General features: G+C 39.4%; 1 protein-coding gene across 19 annotated transcripts in view; it reads right to left on the minus strand.

Annotated features, from left to right (window-relative positions):
* The window catches only part of ADGRL3 (adhesion G protein-coupled receptor L3), an 870273-nt gene that overhangs the window by 400687 nt on the left and 450452 nt on the right, over positions 1 to 19134 (minus strand). The gene's annotated exons all lie outside the window — the stretch shown is intronic.

Raw genomic sequence — 19134 nt, forward strand, 5'->3', positions numbered from 1 at the left:
ATCAGCTCTGCATTGTGCATGTGCATGTGTGTGCACACGCGTGTATATGTGCATGTGTGTGTGCTGCTGCTCATGGCCAGCGTGCTCCTCCTCAACCAGTTTCACCACAGCTTTTATTATCACCCCCACGTGGTTTTCATGACCTTCCATTCTGTCCAGAGCAAAAAGCATATTCTTTCGCATGACATACAGTGTCACCCTAAGTAGCCTCTAGTTTCTGATTAAATTAAGTCTCTGGTGGTTCTGCACTGGGAAATGCAAACATACAAACATCTGAATGTGGATCCATAGGCTATAACTTCCTTCATTTATATTTTATAGATAAGCATAAAGAAATTAAGTAATTTTCCCAAGGCTGTGCAAACGATGAGGACTCTGGGAATAGAACTAAATGCTTTTTGTTCCTTCTTCAAAGCATTTCTACATTCTTTTTCTACAGTTACAAAAAAAAGTATTACTACATATTATGCAACACTATCAATCCTTATTTCTTGTATCACAAAACCCATTTTTAAGTAATAAGCAAAGATTTATGCATTTAAATCATATGCATTAAAACACTAAAAGCCTACTATGGTTTAGTGCTAGGAAGACAAAGAGGTATTATACATGTCAAGTGGTTTTAAGTAAACCAAAATCTTTTAGACACATGAGCAGGCCCTTACATACCATGGGTTAACAGCAACCACAGTTTTATGTGGGTGTAGGTGACATGAAATTACATGTAAATTTTGCCGCTTTGCGTTTAACTGTTCCCCCTCAAAATGCCAACCTTGAGGACCCCAGCTGTAACTGTTGCATGGAAATAGGCTTGTTACGCATGTGATGAGTTACAATGTGATGAGTTACAATGTGGTCAGATTGATAGGGTGGGCTCTTAAGCTAGTACCATGGGTGCCCTTGAAAGAAGAGGGAAACATGGACACAGAAATACACACAAAGGGAATGCCACACGGTGACCGAAGCAAAGACTGGACAATGTAGCGATAAACCAGGGATTGTCAAGGACTAACAGCCACAACCAGAAGCTAGGAAGGGACAAGGGAAGAGGCTTCCTTTGAGCCTAAGACCACATGGTCTTGTGATACCCTAGCACGGCTGGCCTGCACAACTGTGAGATGGTACATGTCTGTGGTTTTAAGTCATCCAGTCTGTGTTCTTTTGTTACAGCAGCTCTAAGATTCTAGCTCAGACATCTAGCCTGGACAGATGTAACAGACACCAGGACTGGTTTCCTGGAGGAGGTGGCAGCAGAATGGATTGCTGTGGCAACTGCCAGTCAACTCTGTGAAATTAATGAGATGGTTTTTCAGACAGAACAAAAGAAAAAAGGCTGAGAGAGTATGGTAACGTAGCACTCTGGAGCAATCTGGTGCCCTTGGAGAAGAAGGTATAGGCTGATAAAAATAAATAAATAAAAGGTTAGAGATGTGAGCAGAACTCTGGCCTCAGAATAGGCCCTTAAGGCATTCGGATCTGGCTAAAAAGCCCATGAGAGTTTCTCAGGCATAGAAAGTCAAGACATTGTGGCAAAAAAAAAAAAAAAAAAAACCTAAATGAAAGATCTCTGTGAGTGAGATCCCAGCGGAAAGAACAGGCCATCAAAGAAGGAGGTGCCTTTCACTAGAGGGAGGAGAGAACTTCCACTTTGACTATGGCCTTGTCTAAATAAGGTCAGAGTTTGTGAACTCAAGAGGCTTCCATAGCCTTGGCAGCTCATGACAAGAGCCTCGGGTGATTACTGACATCATAAATAAGAGTGTCAATTGTTCAATCAACAACAGGAGTCACTGCGCACTTACTCCTCATGTAGGATCTCTGTCCTTAATGTGATGTACTACAAGAATTATACTTTGTGTGTCTGTTTGGGTGCAGTCTGTTGAAATCTTTACATAGTATATACTAAGTTGATCTTCTGTATATAAAGATAATTGAAAATGAATCTTAATGAAGAATGGGATGGAAGAGGGAGTAGGAAATGGGATGGTTTGTGGGTGGTTATGGGAGGAAAAACTGCTATAATCCAAAAGTTGTACTTTGGAAATTTATATTTATTAAATAAAAGTTTTCTAAAAAAATTAAAAAAGAGATGTGAGCAGGGGTCCAAATATAAAAATTTTGCATAACATGTTAATAAATTTAGCAATAAAAGTAGTAGTGATAAATAGTGTTGGTCACTTCCCCTGGCTTCAGTGTTGTGCTTTCTTCACAGTGTCCTGTGTAAGGTTCACCATGACACCAGTAGGGCCATATAAATATCTAAGTAAAAAATACACAAGACTTTGAGCAATGATGTTATTTTTGTAAAGGTTATCCAGCTAGTTATTAAACAAGTCTGAACTGAGATCATTGATTAAGTGCAATCATGGAATATTTTATAAGCAATGAATAATATGGACTTACTGCTTTGGAAACAGGTGAATCTAGCCTTTCTGTAGAAAATGAATCTAAGGAGAACAAGCCTAAAGGTATAATGATATCAGAATAGAGACGGGGAAAATAAATGAAGGGAAGATATATTTATTGTAGAGCACTCAACTTGGCAGGTCTTGATCACCAGCTGAAATGCCAGGAGTTTAAAAGGAGACAGGAACCGGGGTAGACTCCAGCTTTGAAACTGAGTGACTGGTGGTCCAATCCACTAGCAGAGAACGCCAATGGTGTCACAAGCTACTGTGGACCTCCATTAGAAACACGACAAACCAGGACCAGCTGTGTTGATGTGTAGACAAGCAGGAGACCTGAATATTTGCTAGTACCAGTGAACCATGATTCTCTACAAGGCTGCACTATAATATGAGCTAGAGCAGCACTCACTTTGCCAGACAGATTTCTGTCTCTTCTCCAGTGTTTTACTAGTGTCTGTCCTAAAGATTTAGAAATAATTCTTATGCTCAGACATCAAAAGAAATAACTTGACTTTCTACTCTTTGATTTCCTTTTTAATTTACTACTTTTCATCGGAGAGATAGAGAGATACAGAGGCAGAAAGAGAGAAAGAAATGTTCTATCCTCTGGTTGACTTCTTAAATTCCACAATAACTGAGGCTGGGCCAGGCTGAAGCTGAAGCTGGAAACGCAATCAGTATCTCCCATATGGGGTGGTGGGGACCCAACTACTTGAGCTGCTCCCCAGGGTGCACACGAGCAGGGAGCTAACAGAAAACAGGGCCAGGACTTGAACGAAGGCACTCCAGTATGGGATGCAGGTATCCCAAGCAATGTCATAACCATAGACTCAAATGTCCATCCTTTTGGTTGTCTAATAGAGACATCTGAAATATTCAGAACTTCCCTATTCTCTATATAGTATACACACACATACACATTTATGTAATCATAATTTGTTGTTGTTGTTTTCTTTGTCGACAGAATGAGAAATTTTTTTCATCACAAAGAACCAATTTTCTCAGAAATGCAAATCGGCAAAATGATTTAGATGGCTACCTACAGTACTAAAAAGACAATCTTATTTCCTGGTTTTTGTTGTTAAATGGGAATTTTTACAGCACATTTTAAGGAACGGAGTCTCCAGAGAGTACAATACCTATGTGAATAAAATTCCCACATTGTCAGAATAATCTGAGTTGACACTGGTTGGCGATGTATGTGTGAAACACATGCAAGTACGAGCAAACCTTTGTTTACACAAGGCATATATGTATGTCTGAAACAGCAGCTCGTGAGGGAGATGGAGCTCGAGTGCACTGCAGAGATGACAGACGGTCCCTGAGGCAGGAAAGAAGGTGCTGGTTTTCCTCTGTAGCATTCCCTGAAGACTAATTACAGAGTGATGCCTGCCTCACCTTCAGGGAAAGCCCGTCACTGTCTCTGAGATGAAAGCAGGCTGCAGGAAAAGGATGGAAAACAATGTAGAAAAATTGACAAGAGTGGAAGGGAGAGCCCACATGCTCTTTATGGGTTACCACATTTCAAACATGTTAACCCCCTTGATAAACAAACAGGTACAAATATGGATATATTCTCTGCTTTTGCAAGGCGAAGGAATGCTGGGAGACTACCATTAACAGCATGACAACTGAGAACTGAGGTAGGAGCTTGGCAGAGAGAGAAAACCGCAGGGACAGGATTTAGGGGCTGAAATGTCCAAATAGACATCGAAACGCCGATATGGACGCAGACACTCGATTGGTAAGTATGACGGCAAGTGCAGCATGTGGAGGGAGATCCTACCTGGCTTCCCTTTTAGCCAGTGGAGACCCAGTCTAGGCATGTTTTAGACAACTACAACATCTCAACTTACCCATCCATTTGGTTGCTAGAATTTACAAAACAGTGAGGAGCAGATACAAAAACACTTTTCTTAATGTGCATCTTACCTAGAAACCTAGTAACTCAACTATAGCATTATTTTGAAACAATAAAGAATATGGGTCCCAACAAATGTTTACCCAAATCTTCAAGGACTGATAAGAGTCCACTGCACACAGCATTGCATAACAATCACAGAGAGTGAATTTTGTATATTTAACAACAACAAAACAAGCACCTTAACTGCAAGTTTCCTATTCACTCAGCAAACAGTCCCATGTAAGTTTAGCTTCATGCAGCTATAATAAACCAGGTCATCCTATGTAGAAGTCATTTTAAGATGTTTTGTTACAGTTACACGTTTAAATGAACATAACAAAAGAGAACATTAAGGAACATCCATAAAATGTGTGCCAGTGTCTGCTGAAAGATGCAATGAATGCCCTTTTGGAATCAAGAAAGCATTTAATGCTTTATTTCAACATCAAAAGCATGTGATTAAGAAATTTCATCAAAATCCACTGGGGAAGACCAAGTGGATGGGACTAAGTCAACCCCCAATGTGGAATTTCAACATCTACAAGGAAGCAGGTATTTTTGAAACAGGGTGCAAAATGTTTTCCAAATATACCTAGAATTTCTGTAATCCAATCTCACCAGACCTAGACAGGGAGACACAATTGTCCTATTTGAAAACGTCTGCTGAGAAATGAAGTAAACTGCTCAACCCCAATATGGGATGTGGGCATTCCAAGTTTGGTAGCTTAAGCCTCTGCACCGCAACACCCAGCCCTTAAACTTACCTTTTTTTTTTCTTTTATCTTTAAAGTAAACTTTATTGATGTATGGTTTACATACATAAATTACCTTTAATTCCGTGTTTCTGGGAACTTATTGAAATAACAGTACTTGTCCAACCACCATTCACCCCACAAAGGCATCAGAACATTGCTCAGGAGACTCGCTGCTCACATGGAACCACACATGCTGACTTTGTCTCCTCGGTAACTGATTCAGAAATAAGCATGCAATCCAAGAGGGATTAATGATAGCCAACCTTGGCAATCTTTGCTGAGAAAAACGGGAAAGTTTTCTGGTTCTCTTAATACAGTTACAATATAGTAACTAGAAAAAAAAAAAGACAAAACGGGTGGGAAAAATAGATTTCCATATCACATGAACACCAAAAACCAAATAAACCTGGGAGTTAATCAGCTGAAATGGTCATTTTTTTCTCTTTAGGCATTTTAAACTAGAATGAAGTTCCTTCCTATTTAGAGTCCAGTATGGCTGCGTATCTGACCAGCCCCACTACATTTTGTCCTGTGTATATAATGCATATGTTTTAGTTCATTCATGCTTACATAACAAAATTCCACACACTGGTGGGTTTAACCAACAGAAATCGTTTCTCATGGATCTGTCGATGAGAGCCCAGGTGCAGGTCTGGCAGAGCAGGTTTCTGGTGAGGGAGGGGTCTCTTTTTGGCGGGCAGATAGCCACCTTCCTGTTGTGTCTTCATATAGCCTTTTCTCCAGTGGAGGGGGGAGGGCGTAGAGAGAACTTTCTTTTACTATGCAATAATCCTACTTAAAACCTCACCTTGGGCCAGCCCCATGGCTCACTTGGTTAATCCTCCACCTGAGGTGCCGGCATCCCATATGGGCGCCGGGTTCTAGTCCCGGTGGCTCCTCTTCCAGTCCAGCTCTCTGCTGTGGCCCAGGAAGGCAGTGGAGGATGGCCCAAGTGCTTGGGCCCCTGAACCCACATGGGAGACCAGGAGGAGGCACCTGGCTCCTGGCTTCGGATCAGCGCAGCGCCAGCCATGGTGGCCATTTGGGAGGTGAACCAACGGAAGGAAGACATTTCTCTCTCTCTCTCTCACTGTCTAACTCTATCTGTCAAAAAAACAAACAAACAAACAAACAAAAAACCCTCACCTTTATGACTTCATTTAACCTTAATTATCTCCTAAAAGACCTAACTCTAAATGTGGTTACCTTGGGGGTGTGGGTCTCAAGACATGAACGTGGGAACACTACTCAGTCCACAGCAGCATGGATTGATCTACAGTGTCTATAAGCTTCCCAATGAGTTGTAGTAACATTATGCATTTTCATATCATTAGTACTTAACATAATTTTCTGCCCAAAGGAAGCACTCAGTAATTGATTGATGCAGTCATTAACCATTCTGTGGAGAGCAGTTCTAGCTGCCTTTACAAAGGGAAAAAAGTGGTCATCATTATCACAGAAACAGGGAAACACAAATGGAGGTAATCTTACAAGAGCTTACTGGTCCTGTTTTGATTTTTTTTTAAACACAAAGTACAACATGGCTGGTGGTATATGTAAAGGATGCATATATGTATTCAAATATCAAAGAGTTAATGCACCAGGCCTTGCAGGACAGACTCTGTCATAATTATTCAAATCTGTCACTGCAGCAAGAAAGTAGCCACAGAATATGGTTAAATAAATTGTTGAAATAGGCATAATCTGAAGTGGTGGCCATTGTTTGAGGACCTCTGCTTCATTTCGTCAACTCATCCAGAGAAACCTCTATTTTGATTTCAATAATGTGTACTTCCAAGATTGGAAAAAACAACATGAAAACTAATTATTAAAATCTTACAATGGTAACATTCATACATAAAATTCTCCACATTTTAATGACATAGTTTTGCATACCGTGCATTATCCTGACTTATCAACAAGTTTCTATGTTCTGATGAAGTTACCTATACTGAGGGCCACTCTGAAAGTTTGGCAAAACATGGAAATAAGTAATATTTTCTTTTACTAATTTTTCAGTTCTGAAAAAGAGCACTGGGGCTGGCGCTGTGGCATAGCGGGTAAAGCCGCCTGCAGTGCTGGTATCCCATATAGGTGCTGGTTCAAGTCCCGGGCTGCTGCATTTCCAATCCAGCTCTCTTCTGTGGCCTGGGAAAGCAGCAGAAGATGACCCAAGTCCTTGGGCCTGTACACCTGTGTGGGAGACCTAGAAGAAGCTCCTGGCTCCTGGCTTCAGATCAGAGCAGCTCCAGGCGTTACGAACATCTGGGGAGTGAGCCAGTGGAGAGAAGACCTTTCTCTCTCTCCCTCTCTCTGCCTTTGCCTCTGCCTCTCTGTAACTCTGCCTTTCAAATCAATAAATATATGTTTAAAAATATTTTAAAATCTTTAGAAGATTTTAAAGAAATTTTTACTGAATTTGTTATGTAAACTTTGTCAGAAAAATTAGTTAAAATTTTTCGGCTGGCACTGTGGGACAGCAGGTTAAAGCTGCAACCTGCAGCGCTGGCATCCCATATGGGCGCCGGTTTGAGTCCTGGGTGCTCCACTTTCAATCCAGCTCTATGCTATGGCCTGGGAAAGCAGTAGAGGATGGCTCAAGTCTTTGGGCCCCTGCACCCGCATGGGAGGCATGAAAGAAGCTCCTAGCTCCTGGCTTTGGATCAGTTCAGCTCTGGCCACTGTGGTCATTTGGGGAGTAAACCAGCATATGGAAGACCTCTCTCTCTCTCTCTTTCTCTCTTTCTGGCTCTACCTCTTTCTGTAATTCTGTCATTCAAATAAATAAATAAAAAAAAATCTTAAAAAAAAAGGAAAAGAAAATTAAATATTTAATCCAATTACTTATTGTTCTTTGAATTAAAAAATATTTCCTGATTTCTTAAGTAAAATTTTTATTTTTAAACATTATTAGAGTGATGTTTAAAATTTATTATTTTAAAATTTATTTAATTTTTTTTACATTTTTATAGTCATAGCTCTTTAATGTTGAGTAAAAGTGGAATTTGTCATTTATGTTTTAGAAAAATATCATCACAAAAAATATACAATGGAGAAATTTTAGCCAAGAAAAGTCCCTAACACATGACTGCATATTGAAATTGGTAATATCGGGTTGGTGCTGTGGTGCATTGGTTTAAAGTCCCAGCCTACAGCGCCAGCATCCCATATAGGTGCCAGTTTGAGTCCCGGCTACTCCTCTTCCAATCCAGCTCTCTGCTATGCCTGAGAAAGCAGCGGAAGATGGCCCAAGTCCAAGTCCTTGCACCCCTGCACCTGCATGGGAGACCAGAGGGAAGGTCCTGGCTCCTTCAGATCAGCTCAGCTCTGGCAGTTGCAGTCATCTGGGGAGTGAAGCAGCAGAATGGAAGACCTCTCTCTCTCTCTCCCTCTGGGTCAATCTCACTCTGTAACTCTGTCTTTCAAATAAATAAATTAATTCTTTAAAAAAAGGAAACTGGTAACATCTTTGGGAACATGCTAATTTGCTGTCTTTCAATACAGTTTTTCTAATGTTTCTGAGTATATATTGCTTTTACTTTTTTAAAGTAACTTAAAATGAACTTTGAAAAAATTAATCATAAAGTCTAACTTCATTATAGTTTACAAAAATGTTATTTTATTAGGCTGGAGCTGTAGCGTAGCAGGCTAAGCTTAGCCTCCACCTACAGCACCAGAATTGCATATGGGTGCTGGTTCAAGTTCCGGCTGCTCCACTTCCGATCCAGCTCTCTGCTGTGGCCTGGGAAAACAGTAGATGATGACCCAAGTGCTTGGGCCCCTGCACCCACATGGGAGACCCAGAAGTAGCTTCTGTCTCTTGGCTTCAGATAGGCTCAGCTCTGGCCAGTGCGGCAATTTGGAGAGTGAACCAACAGATCGAAAACCTTTCTCTCTGTCTCTCCCTCTCTCTGGTCTGTATTTCTACCTCTTAAATAAATTTTTTAAAAAGTTATTTTGTTAAAATGATATATTGTCTTGCTTAATAAATTAACATGACAAATCCTTATAATCTAAGAAGATATATGAAAATATCTACTATTATTCACAACAAAGAATAAATGCCATTATTTCTCATAGTACCTTTGGTTGTCCTAAATATCTTCCATTTTCACACTATTTGCTGTTTTCAACATCCTTCTAAAAGGACAGGAAAGGGGCCAGCACTGTGATTTAGCAGGTAAAGCCACCACCTGCATCTCATATGGATACAGATTTGAGTCCCGGTTGCTCCACTTCTGATTCACCTCCCTGCTAGTGTGACTGGGAAAGCAGCAGAAAATGGATAAGTTCTTGGGCCCCTGCACCCACGTGGGAGACCTGGAAGAAGCTCCAGCTTCCTGGCTTCACAATGGCATACCTGCAAACCTTACGGCCACTGGGGAGTGAACCAGCAGATGATGGAAGACCTCTGTTCCTATCTATCTCTCTGCCTCTGCTTCTCACTGACTCTGCCTTTCAAATAAATAAATCTTCAAAACAATAAAAAGGCAGGAAAGATAGGAGACAATGGACTGTATTCAGATGCCCACCCAAAAAAGCATCACAATGGAAACTGGATAAGACTGAATCAGTCTTTGTCAGGTTCCCTGAAACAAGAATCACAATTCCTTCCTAAAACATGAAGTGTTACTGTAACAAAAAAGCAAACTATGATGCAGGCTCAAATCCACACATACACACTCGTACACACACACACACGCACTCACACACACAGACTTCACACACACACACACAATGGTGCATCAGTATCTTGCAGAGATAACAACTGACACAGGCAATGGACTATTGGTACTTGATTCTGGTCCTCACTTCGACCATAAGTTGAAGAATTTTATGACTGACACATATATTTCCTCACCACTGAAAAAATTATTGGAGTCTATCATGGATTTCATGTTAAAGAAACAAGGACACAAAATCATATGATAAGCAATCATTACAATTAGCCCAGGAGACGTTTAGTGTTATGCTAAGCACTGAAAAAGTAAAAGCATAGATAGTTAAAATAAGTGGTTAAAGTACCTTTTACAGAGTACCTAAGTAAAACTAGCAAAAGACAGGCCCTTCAGAAAATAAAGCAAAAGATATTAAGATACAGCAAAGTTCCATCTAAATGTATACTGAGGACTGAATGCATACAAGGAAAAGACAAATTTGTTTTGAGAATGAAAACACACACAGCCTTTACCTTTAATTTGGCAAATTTAGATACTGCTGTTATGCAGGATGAATTAATTATGGACCTGCATCTCATTAATATAATACTGCATCCTAGAAGACTACATATTTGGTTACCCTATTATTCAAAAATTTATTAATTGTTTTTTTCATTAATAAGTAATATACAACCATGTGTTAACTAATAACCATAATGAAGTAACAGTACATTTACTAGCATGCATTTCTAAAATATATTTTAATTGAAAATTACTAGCTTCAAGGAACTACATATACAAAGTCACATTTTATTATATAAATAAAAGTAGTACTTGTTATAACTGGTTACTTGTAGAAACTGATTTGAGAAACTGGAGAACATCATAATATTCAGGAAAACATAAAGGAGAGAAAGATAGCACAGAGAATCCCAGAAAGAGATGACTGAAGTCACAGGAAACTGTATTCTTACCATGTCCTGTATTCTGACGGTATTTCCAGGGTATAAAACCATATAAAAATTACCACACCCATTAGGTCTCAATTTTCCCATCAGTAAAACTGAAAGAAGTATCAAGATGACTAGGTTAGATGAGAAGTAATTGAAATGATAACTGAAGGGGCTTACTAGTGCCAGACACACATTCAATGAACACGTTTCCTCATCTTCCTCCTTGTTCATTAATGAAAGGCAATGATGTCTCATATTCTAGACTGTTCTTTCTCCCCTAGAGAGCAGAAACATAGCTTATTAAACATTTAGCTGCACACACTTGAAAGAGGATTACTCAGCACAGGAAAAGACCCTGTTAGGACCTTAACAAAAAAAAAAAAAAACTTTCTAATGCAAATTATATCAGTGACTGATAAGAATGACAATGGAGACAAATCCTTGACTTGATTAGCTTAGTGACCTAGAAAGGAATGTACCTCATTCCAACTTAGCGGAACAGAAAAGCTCTCAATTAAGGCCTGTCTTCAACTTTAAAAAATGCACATTTCACTCCCTAACTCTTGAAAGCTGCTCACTAGAATCCTAGATTAAGTATAAAAGACTCTTTTTATATTTTATATGCATTCGATTTTTTAAGATGTTATAAGATTTGGAAGACTAAAAGCGAAGTCAAATAAAGGACAGAATGCTAAGGAAAGACAAAGGATGTTCTACTTCTTCATCTGGCTGTGTCACAACTAGTCAATGCATACAGAAATTTTTTTATTTGACATGTAAAGTTAAAGACAGTGAGAGAGAGAGAGAAAGGTCTTCCCTCCGTTGGTTCACTCCCCAAATGGCCGCTACAGCCAGCGCTGTGCGGATCGGAAGCCAGGAGCCAGGTGCTTCCTCCTGGTCTCCCATGTGGGTGCAGGAGCCCAAGCACTTGGGCCATCCTCCACTGCACTCCCGGGGCCCCAGAGGAGAGCTGGCCTGGAAGAGGGGCAACCGGGACTAGAACCCGGCACCCAATGCATACAGAATTTAAACAACAAAGGCAATTATTTAAGTAGATGTTAGTTTAATAGGAAATCTCTAAAAGAATTAAGAGAAATGAGAGGAAATGAAACATATACAACCTATAGGAATGTTGTGTGTGTCATTACAGATAAAATGCCTTCTCACAAATGGATCATAAAAATGTACTTGAAGAATATTTTGCTTTGGAGAAAAATTATACCTTTGTTTTTTTGAAGATTTATTTATTTAAATATTCTAACATGGCTGAATGGGGGGGGGGGTACTGATTCTGACCAAGAGAAAATAGCAGGAAAAAAAAATGGAGGAAGTGCATTCCCAGGGGAGAGCCGGAGGGGATTTTGTAGTGGAAACTACAGAAGGAAGAGGAATGCCAGGGAGCAGCACGGAGGTGCGGATGTACAGCAGCAAGCAGGGACACCATCCACCAGTCCTGCACCTGGAGACTAGAGGAGCCAGGTTCTGAGACCGAGCCAAACGGATGGAACTGGACAACATCACGTCCAGTCTGCACGAAACCATCCAGACACAGAAAGATAACGAACACATATCTAAAACTTTGAAAAAGTACTCTGAAAACACAATGTCTGGCTGGCGCCGTGGCTCACTAGGCTAATCCTCCGCCTAGCGGCGCTGGCACACCGGGTTCTAGTCTCGGTCGGGGTGACAGATTCTGTCCCGGTTGCCCCTCTTCCAGGCCAGCTCTCTGCTGTGGCCAGGAGTGCAGTGGAGGATGGCCCAAGTGCTTGGGCCCTGCACCCCATGGGAGACCAGGAGAAGCACCTGGCTCCTGCCTTTGGATTGGCGCAGTGCGCCGGCCACGGCGGCCACTGGAGGATGAACCAACGGCAAAGGAAGACCTTTCTCTCTGTCTCTCTCTCTCACTGTCCACTCTGCCTGTCAAAAAAAAAAAAAAAAAAAAAAACCAAACAAACAAACAAAACAAACAAACAAAAAAAAAACACCACAATGTCGATTACTAGAAACTGGGAGGGACGGAGGGATAGGAGGAGTTTGGATTAAAGCAACAGGAAAAGCTGAGTGTGGGTCACTACTTGTGAGAGATACTAATTAAGATGTTAATAGCGGAAATGAGGTGAGGGGTCTGGGGGAACTCTGTATAGATACCTCATAATTTTTGTTTTGTAAATTAAACCTATTCTGAAATAAAATATTTTAAATTAAAATATTAAAAAATGGAAAAAGAGATTTATTTATTTATTGGAAAGAGTCAGAGAGAGAGAGGGAGAGACAGAGAGAGACATAGCTCTTCCATCTGTTGATTCACTCCCCAAATGGCAGCAACAACCAGGACTGGACCAGTTCTTTTTTTTCTCTCTCTCTCTCTCTTTATTTTTTATTTAGTAAATGTAAGTTTCCAAAGTACAGTTTATGGATTACAATGGCTTCCCCCCCTCATAATTTCCCTCCCACTCGCACCCCGCCCATCTCCCACACCCTCTCCCATTCCATTCACATCAAGATTCATTTTCAATTCTCTTTATATACAGAAGATCAATTTTGTATATACTAAGTAAAGATTTCATCAGTTTGCAGTTCTAAGCCAGGAAGCAGGAGCTCCTGGTTCTCCAACATGGGCGGCAGGGGCCCAGTACTCGGGCCATCTTCCACTGCATTTCCCAGGTCATTATCCAGGAACTGGATCAGAAGTGGAGCAGCTGGAAATGAACCAGCACCCCTACGGTTCATTATAGGTGGCAGCTTAACCCACTATGCCACAACTCTGTCCCCATAACCTTGGTTTTAAATATGATAATTTCCAGTATTTGAGAGTTCACAAAGAAATATACACTGAAATCCTGATTGAAAAAATGGATGTACAATCAAAAAATTTGTTGTTTTAAGCTTATGTAATCTTTTGTACAAGTTTTTACTTACATATCAAATACTGAGTTCTAGCATGATGATTTTATTATTTGCATTCCTATTGCTAAGTTTATCATATGTGATTATTGTATCAATATAAAACTCTGAATACACACAAACACATTTAGACCACTTCTTACGCAGTGTTTATCTTTACACTGATGTTCTCACAATCCTCCAAAAATCCCAATAACACATCTGCCGTAAAAAGAATGTCAAAAGAAAATAATTTTCCCCTCATGTATAAAATGGAACATGAGCATGGCATGAAGACATGATTTTATACCCTTGCTGAGTGATGTGAGAATAGAAAGACACTATTCTGGGTACTACCTTCACAAGATAAGGAACCTCTATGAATTTCAGTATTTTCTTCTGTACATTGAGAGTTGTAAAACCAGACTTTTTTGGGTCATTTTAAATGTTAAAGAACATAATGTCTTAACAGTGATTGTGTAGTTACCTTTCTTGCTGTTATTCAAAAGAAAAATTTAGGAAAGGTATTAGAAATAATCACATACATAGGTACTTCAGAAAGCTTGTGGAAAAATGGAATTTTCCAATACGTTTATTTTGGTGCAAAAATTTTTGAAACTGTAACACACAGAGTGTCTCTAAAAAGCTCCTGGCAAATCTAATTTTAAGAAAATTATGCATGGGCTTGAAAACATGCTTGCATCAAAATAATAATAAACTTAGCTTTTGGCTTCATTTTTCCATGAATTTCTGGAAGTAGTACCCTCATAAATATTTGGAAACAAATAAAGATAAAAATAAAATGAAATTCGGTGAAAGAGAGTCACTTATCAGGTAATGAAGAAAACTACTGAGATGTCATATACTGAAAATCAGATCTAAGAAGGAATTCACTGGGACCAGTACTGCGGAGCACTGGGTTAAGCATCTATTTGCAAGGCCAGCATCTCCCATCAGAGTGTTGGTTCCAGTTCTAGCTGCTCCCTGTTAATGTGCCTGTGAAGGTAGCAGAGGATACACCAAATGTTTGGGACCCTGTCATCCATACAGGAGTCCAGGATGGATTTCCTGGCTCCTGGCTTCGGCCTGGCCCAAACCTGGCTATTTGTGGCCATGTGTGAAGTGAATGAGAGGATGGAAAACCTGTCTGTCTCTCTGCCTCTCCGCATTTCAAATAAATAATTTTTTATTGAAAAAAATAAGTAGCTGTGGTGCACTAAAAATGATAATAATTCAAGTTTTATCATGAAATTAAAGTCACCATTTTAGTGTTCAGAGGATATTACAAAAATTGTAAAAGCAAAGAGCAGCATTCATTTTTAAATTTATTACACAACAAGAAATGTGCCAAATAGTTTTAGGCATCATTTCACACAATCAGCAAAATAATGAAATAAGGTAGAAATTGTTTTTAATACCAATTTTTTAAAGTAAGGAAATGGGTGAAATAAGGTTAGTAGAGACTTACTGAACCAAGTTTATCTGACTTTGAATACTGTAATGACCATATTATTACATCTTCCTCTCAACATTATTTAGAAAAAAACAGAAGGGTTAAGTGGAAGTAATAAACACAAGAAATATATCTTAAAACAGCTTCTAAAAGTTTGGAAGGCACATCCACCAACCTACAACTCTGAGAACAAGGAGAAATTTAAATAGAACTCTGTTCTCTCAAAGTCTTGTTAATTCACAAAAGGAAAGAAGCTTCTCCTAGACAAGTTATTTTTTTATGATCTCATCCAAACACAGCTCAAGAATAACAATAAGACCTTCTGACCGATATATTTAAAGAAGGACTAAAATCATTTCCTTCTCTGAGCACTGGCAGGTAGAAGTCAGGATAATTTTCATAACATAAAGTGTTACATACAAGTGAAAAAAATACCCACTGAGTAGCTAATAAGACTCAGGACCTGAGCAAGTCATCACCGATAGAGAAATTAGTAAAATGTAATTTTCACCCTCACAGAGTTATTCCACAGAGAAGACAGAGACTAATAAGAGAAAAAGGTGGATGGTAACACAATCGTAAGATCATGTAGTCAGAAAATAAACTGAACTAAAGTTTGCTCATAAAGTCTCACATAATGAGACTACTGGTCCTCTACAGGCAATTAAGGCTAAATAAATATAAACAGGGATCGTCCATGGATACCATTCATCTTTTTAGTGTACACCACAGAGGGCAAACGTCGTCTCCAATGGATCTTTAGATGCAGAGTGATCCGTCATAAAACTTATTTTCACAAGACGACATCTGTTACCAGCCTGGCACTTGTATTAATTGCTTTTCTTGATCTTTTTTTCCCTTTTCAGAGTGAAATAAGCACATACCCCACAACTTCCTCATGCCACATTCTGCCTACTGAACAGCTTTGGTGGGCAGCAGCACATGATCTAATGTGATCATTTGGTCACTGCAGTTTCAAGCATTTTAAGTAGTCACTTTACTGAATCATTCTGACTACTTCTTGCTTTGGGAGGTAAGCGCATTAGACCCTGAACTGCTCTCCTGATTCCAGCTGACAGCGTGCAAGTCAGAAGTAATTTATTCAGACAATTCCTTTAATAAGTGTGAGTATTCGTTAACCTCTGTGAAATATAAATGGTCTCGACTGTTTTCCTCTGCACTAGTAACATGAAAGACAAGAACCCAAGATACTCAAATTATTTGAAAACATGTTCGATGTTAATTGAAATTTAAAATATGCCATATGACTGAAATCCTAAAATTACAGTTAACAGAGCCTGAATGAGAAAAATGCGAACGCATTCACTTTATTTTAAACCCACTACTAAGACTACAATTAAAGCATCTTTTTTAATGAGACTTTATGGTATTTCAGTTTATAGTTGCATCAGCAACATTTTCATCAGAAAATAAACAGAATTAAATAAATTCCCTTAATGAATCAGTACTATTTTGAATAATAAAGCTACTCTCCAGAAGGATTTTAATCTGTATTCACTCTTACCTGTGTCTGCAGATATCACTCTTAAAATGTCTTTTCTGAGATCTTGTTACCACATAAGCTCCAATAATCAATTTCAAAACAGAGTATCACTGTTCCATTTTTGGAGGTAAAGTTTCCAATTTTTTTCAAATTTTGTATATTATCATTTATTTATTAAGATACTGCATTATTCACTACAATTTGACATTAAATATCATTCCAAAGTCATATATGCTATACCCAAAAAAGTTATACAGCCCAACGACCTGCACAACCTAACTTCTAATGCTCAACATGGAACACCTAACACCCTCAGGACAGCATGAAGAGGGGTCACAGAAAAACATGGCTGTAACAGAATGAGTTTTCCACTTTAGGGTCACCAAGACACTTTTGAATGGCCATGTCTTTCACTTCTAAACATGTCGTGCTCACACAGGAAATAATCCCACTGTTGTCACTGATCTCCTGGATGCTTCTGGTAACCAGGTTTGGCTTAGGAACCTGGGGGGATTATATTTGGGCATGTCGTCAATTCAATAGGTCATCCATGCAAGCAACTTAAGATGAAAGCAGGAGGAACTCAATGTACATACCACTGAGCCTTTAGCAGAAGAAAGTCACCAAAGTGAGTTCAAGATATTGTCACTAAGATACACTTAGGCCACTTGTCACTGCCCTTTGGGGTTTGCACTCATGTGAGCCACACCACACTCTTTATAAAGCTGGGATAATCATGCTGAGCCTTTCCTGTTAGCTTAGAATGATTTTAAAAGCCCAAATAAAACACCATGTGTGTAGAATACTTTGTAAACTGTAACTGAAAGTATAAACATCAGTACTAAATATTTGCAGAAGTGCAATAGTAGATTAAAATATAGTATACACTGATGACCACAAAGATATACTCTAATTTAAAAATGCACGCCAGAATAAATAAATGTCTTTTCTCTTTATTCTAATCTGTTCCCAATTTAAATAAATAATGTGCCCTTAAATGTACTTCAATCAGTTTTGAGAAATGCCTGGATTCCTCTAACCTGGAGCACTATGAAATCTGGGAAGTCCCATTTCCTTCTTGTCTCAAACTCCCTTCCACTGAATTGCTCCTCAACTGGCCCAAAAAAACAACTCATGGGATTTCTGTTAGCAGGAAAAAATACAGCCTAGACTTCCTGGAGTCTGGCTTCTTCCATTCAACATTATTTCTGAGTGTCACCCATTTGCTGCACGCACCACTGCTCTGTTCCCGTTTGTTGGTCGTAACTGCCGACTGGAGGGTATGCCACGCCTGCTGATCCCCTCAATGGGCGGACATCTGGGATGCTTCCTGTGTGCGGCTGCTAGCGCAAGGGCTGCGCTGAACCTTCTTGCTTCTACGACTTTGAATGGATATTTCCATTTCTCATAGACCTTATCCAATTTGCATGTAGTTTTTCAGTTCCTTCTTTCTGCTTTGTTTTGGAAATGGGTGAATTAGGATTTTTAATATTTGATGTTATCTTTGCTACTGACTTCATGTTTATGCCTATATATTTCCTAGAATTATTGTTACACAGGACCACATACAAGGTGACCGAATATATTCTCCTTCTTAGCTCCTAGTGATTTCAGTACTTCATCCTGGGTGTGCTCCTTTGTCAAGCTGCATCACCCTAATCTCCACGGCTTTGGACTCTGTGTGTGTGTGCATGTGCACATCCATTTGGTCAGTGACCAGATGTCTCCTTTTATAAGTCACATTATGTAAGAGGGCCACCCTACTAGCTATGACCTTATATATAATGAATCATGCTTCCAGAAATCTTACCTACTAACAAAATTGTGTTATGACATACTTGGGCTTAGGACTTCCACATACACATTTGGGGAGGAGAGTACAGTTCCATTATAATAATTCTTGTGTGCATATGTGTCTGTGTGTGTGTGTTTAAATTCAGAGTCAGGGTGTCTGGACTGCATTTAAGACTGCATTTTTTTAAAATAAGGTTTTGTTTATTTATTTGAAAGGTAGAGTTAAAAAGAGAGATAGAGATAGAGATAGAGATAGAGATAGAGATAGGGATAGGGATAGGGATAGGGATAGGGATAGGGATAGGGGGAGAGAGAGAGAGAGAGAGAGAGAGAGAGAGAGAGAGATTGAGATTTATTTCCATTCACTGGTTCACTCCCCCAAATGGCAGCAACAGCCAGGCTGAAGTCAGGAGCCAGGAGCTTCTTCCAGGTCTTCCACAAGGATATACAGGGGCCCAAGCATTTGAGCCACCTTCCAATGCTTTCCCAGGCCATCAGCAGAGAGCTGGATGGGAAGCGGAGCAGCTGGGACACTAACCAGCACCCACATATGGGATGCGGGCATCAGACAGCAGCTTAACCCGCTAGGCCCTCTGTATTGACTTTAATATTTCTTCAGAATATTGCTGGATGCATCTTTAACACATCATAGTCTACTTTTAAAAAGATTCTACTAGTTTATAATAAAGCTACAAAATTTGTAACAGTATACTTTCAGCTCTCAATCCCATTCTTTCTGTCTGGTTACGTATCTTTCTACATATGGTATAAACACATCATATCATTACTATTTTTTCCTTAATCAGAAAAGTATGCTTAACAA

This window comes from Oryctolagus cuniculus, chromosome 8 (assembly GCF_964237555.1).
Source record: "Oryctolagus cuniculus chromosome 8, mOryCun1.1, whole genome shotgun sequence".
Classification (NCBI taxonomy): domain Eukaryota; kingdom Metazoa; phylum Chordata; class Mammalia; order Lagomorpha; family Leporidae; genus Oryctolagus; species Oryctolagus cuniculus.